We start from the raw sequence: 4,375 nt of genomic DNA on the forward strand, positions 1-4,375 counted from the left end.
TCATTCACCTGCACATTCTTTTGGTCAATTGATCAACATTTGCATTCATGTTTATTTTCTGTTTTGGATTATAAACACTGATTTTCGTTTCTCAAGTCTTAAATAATCAACAAATCACATAACTGTCTAGGCCAATGATTCTCTAGGGAAAATGATACTTGGTCTTACCATTTATATTACTTGATACGATTCGGTACACTTGCCCGAGTCTTAACAAGTTTTTGGCGCCGTTGTCGGGGACTCGTGGTTTAACTATTCTATTAGTGTGATTATTGATTAAATTTGACTTGATTTTTTTTTTTATTTTTGTTTTTGTTTGTTCTAATAAATGTTTTCTAGGGTTTTCTGCCTAATGTTTGCAGGATGCAATTTGGAAAAGAATTTAACTATATGGGCACTCAATTCTACCAAGGTAATCTCAACCACGGATGGAACCTTCACTTAAGCATGGATCAAAGTCAATTTAGGCAAGCTACCGGACAATTTGAGGGACTACCACAACAACAATGGCAGCAACAACTCTCTCTATCAATGGCAAAGATTATTGACGCCTTTCAACAATTTATGCAAGTGTCCATCTCCACTCAGAAAAACATTGAAGCAACATCCAAAAGGATCGAGATACAAATTGGTCACTTAATTGAGAAATGGTATGGATAAAGGTTCAAGTTTGGGGTTGTTGGTGAATTTGAAAAAATTTTGAAAATAGAAGAAAAAACATTAAACTGAATAATGAAATTGAAAAAGAAAAGAAAAGAAAAGAGAAGAAGAAAAAGAAAGCAAAGCTCAATGAATGGGAAGTTGGGATTAAGTGAAAATGGTTTCTCAATTGTAAAAGAGAAAGAGAATTTGTGTTTAAATGATAAAATTATGAATTGTTACTCTCTCGACAAAAGGATTTTGTTTTCTAGAAAAACCAATTTTTCTTCTTAGCCCAACCACATTACAAGCTTAGAAAAGACATTGTGATGATAACTTGATGGTAAGTGTGTTTGATAGTGTTTAAATGAAAGGCAAAGTAGATTTATGTGACATTGTAATAGTAGAGTGAATGATGTTGAGATTGTTGACAACATAAACTCTATATCAATCTAGTTTTTGATGATGACAATACTATGCTTAATAACAGTACCCATGTTGCTGTATTACATGTTCTTATTCTGAACTGATTGTTATATCTGCTGAACATGTTTTGATGTACTGTGTTGTATGTTCCTATGTTATTTGTGTGATATATTTGCGAAACATGCTTGTATGATTATGTGCAATGTGAACTGCTTTGTCAAAAATATTTTACTGCACATTTTGGAAAAGTGAAAAATCACAAGCACTTTTACAAACTTATAATTGTGTGACAAAGTTCTAGTCCAGTCGAATACATCTGTAATGGATTCAACTATTCTAAAACCTTTGTACAAATTTTGAGAATGAGTGCTCTGTGATGTTTTGGATTGAAAAGAATTTCAAAATGTTTTTACATGTGTCAGTCGACTTTGTCCAGTGTACATTCAACTGTATTATTGATTTGTTTTGGAATTCTGTTACACTTACATGCTCCAACGGCTATATTTTTTAAAAGTTAGTTAGTCAATTGTATTAAATGTGTGTTGATTTTGGTTGACTGAGAGCCTCTATGTTGACTGTCTGTTATAACTATATTAATACAATCGACTGGATTAGTAGGCTATTCGACTGAGAAACAATTTGACTGACAGAAAACTATAAATTGGCTAAACACGATTTGTTTAGAGACTTTTGACGATCTAACATTTTCATTTCTTGTTTCAGATTGAATTCTCTGTGTTAACAGCTCCAAGATTTCTCCAAGAAAACGGTGGTGATCTATCTTGAGAGAGATTCAAAGGGAGAAGGCTTATGCGCTGACTGTGTGATCAGAACTGCACAAAGAAGGTACTGTTTGATTGATCTTTGAAGGCTTGGCATCCTGTGAAGACTGCTGCGTTGTATGAAGGCTTAACATCCTGTGAAGAGTGCTGGAATTGACCTGTTCTGATACAAGGGTTACAAGTTGAGGATTATTCGATGTGGGTTCAGATTCCAGAAGAGGGGATTCTTGCTGCAAGTCTTGTTTTGGTTATTGCAGATATATTTTGGTTTTGGGTTAGAGAGGAGATTTATATTTTTGACATAAGGTCTTCTATAAATTCCTTGTTGTAAAAACCGCAACCTATATAGTGCATTTGCTTCCTGGGTTGGAAGGACACTAGATGTAGGCATTGTTGGCCGAACTAGTATAAAAACCAGTGTTTGATTTTCTTTATTCCTGAACTCTTTATTTTAGTCGACTATATCTGTTACGCAGTCAACTACGTTTTTCCGTTGCATAGAAATTTTCATTACTTGCATTTCAAGAAAGATCAAAAAGCTTTATACTTTTCATTAAAGATTGTGAAAAGATTTTGTTTTTGAAACAACACCAATTCACCCCCCCCTCTTGGTGTAAAAAAAAGCCTACCTGTTTCTCAACAAATGAGTCACCTCACTATACACCTTTGAGCTTGAGTGAAACACTTTCCTTGGTGAGGAATAGTTCCATGCACTTTATGATTACATCTTTGCTTGGTTGTTGATCATTCATGAGGTTAGCATTTGTGTATATTCTGTGAAGTATGTGAGCATCATTATGTTGGGGCAAATTGGCAAGTGTACCGAGTCACACAAGTAATATAAAATGGTAAGACCAAGTATCGTATCCCAGAGGAGATCATTGGATTTGAATGCAAAAACATAAAATTAAATATGAATGCAGTTGATCAATAGCAAAGGAGCACAGAGATGAGCGGATGTTGATTAATATGAGATGGGTATGTTGTTGGGGTTAGATTTCACCAAGTTTCCTCTCATGTATATAAGAATTATTCTTTATGCATTAATGCCAACGTCACTCACTAAATTACTTAAACTCGATCCCTCGGTGAATAAACATGTCCCAAGTTACCAGTTCATACAATTGCTAGCATTCCTGGTAATAAGATGTGAAGATCAAGAGATTAAGACGACTTAAGACTTATACCCCCATCCTTGAGCAATATAACCCTTAGGAGTAATTCAACAAGAACCTGAATTGTAAGGAACCTCCCGACACTCATGCAATTCATAAATCATGCTAATGAATGAGTTAAACACAACAAGCATTGAAACAGATGAATTACTCTAACAATGAATGGAAAAGCATATGGAATTAAGAATCAACTCAAATACATGCGAGTTTACAAGGTTACATCATCCTCCAACAACAAATAGAAATTAGTTCCCCATAGACATGTGGGAACTCTATGAACAATGGAAGAGAATGAGAAAGAAAGTCTAAGAATTGGTAAAAGAGTGTATTGCTATGCTCTTTTCTGCCAGAGATGCAAAACCTAGAGCCCTAGGATGCTTTAAATAGAGTCAGAAATGAGCAAAACAATGGCCCAGTCCAATATAGTCGAAACAGAGCAAAAACTAGGCCTAATCCATGAAACCCGATGCTCAGGCGCCTAAATAAGGCGCCCGGGCGGTGAACGGGGCTCATGTAGGGCCTAAGCCTTCAATTAGGCGCCCAAGCTTCAAGGCCCCGCCGCCTAGGTGGCCAAGGAAGGCGCCAGGGCGGTGGGCGTCTTTTTTTTTGCGCCTGGGCTTCATGTTATCCCTCCTTCTGGTGCGTTTTTAGGCCCTTTTGAGCTCCATCTTCTTGTTTCTTCATCTCTGCTTCCAATATTACTTCAATCTCTGTCAAAACAAGGGGAATTAGTCATAAAATCATTGAAATCAACCTCAACTCTCTTATTCACACAATTTATTGAAAAAGTATGAGTCTAAGTAAGTTTCTAAGTGAAAAAGGGTGGTTTTAGTATCAAAATCACATAACAAATAACGATGTTTTAAACTGTTATCTCATTGTTAAGCTTGATTGGAGTAAGGCATCGATACATCTTGACTAACATTTTTATGATAAGATGATATAAGTGATTACTTGTCTTGGAAGAAAGTGATATGTGATATTTTGAACCATTGTAGTGTTTTTAAAGCTAGTTACATTGTGTTTTGCTTGAGGACAAGCAAAGTTCTAAGTTTGGGGTTGTGATAACGGTTGATTTCACCGTTATCTGTTACTTAATCTTGATACTAAATGAACCTTTTTTTGACTTGGAAACTTGCTTAATCCTTTGATTTTAGGTTATTTTGTGAATAAATATAGTTGATGTTATACTTTATGATTTTATCATTAATTCCCTTGATTTTATAGGAAATTTGGATGATTTGGAAGAGGAGTTGAAGTACCAAGGAGTTGGAACTTAGAAAATACTGAAAAAGCATTAGAAAGGAAGATCATAGGACGCTTGAGTGCCCTTTTCTAGGGCCCTCAGCGCCA

Source organism: Vigna radiata, unplaced genomic scaffold (assembly GCF_000741045.1).
Source record: "Vigna radiata var. radiata cultivar VC1973A unplaced genomic scaffold, Vradiata_ver6 scaffold_160, whole genome shotgun sequence".
Lineage (NCBI taxonomy): Eukaryota > Viridiplantae > Streptophyta > Magnoliopsida > Fabales > Fabaceae > Vigna > Vigna radiata.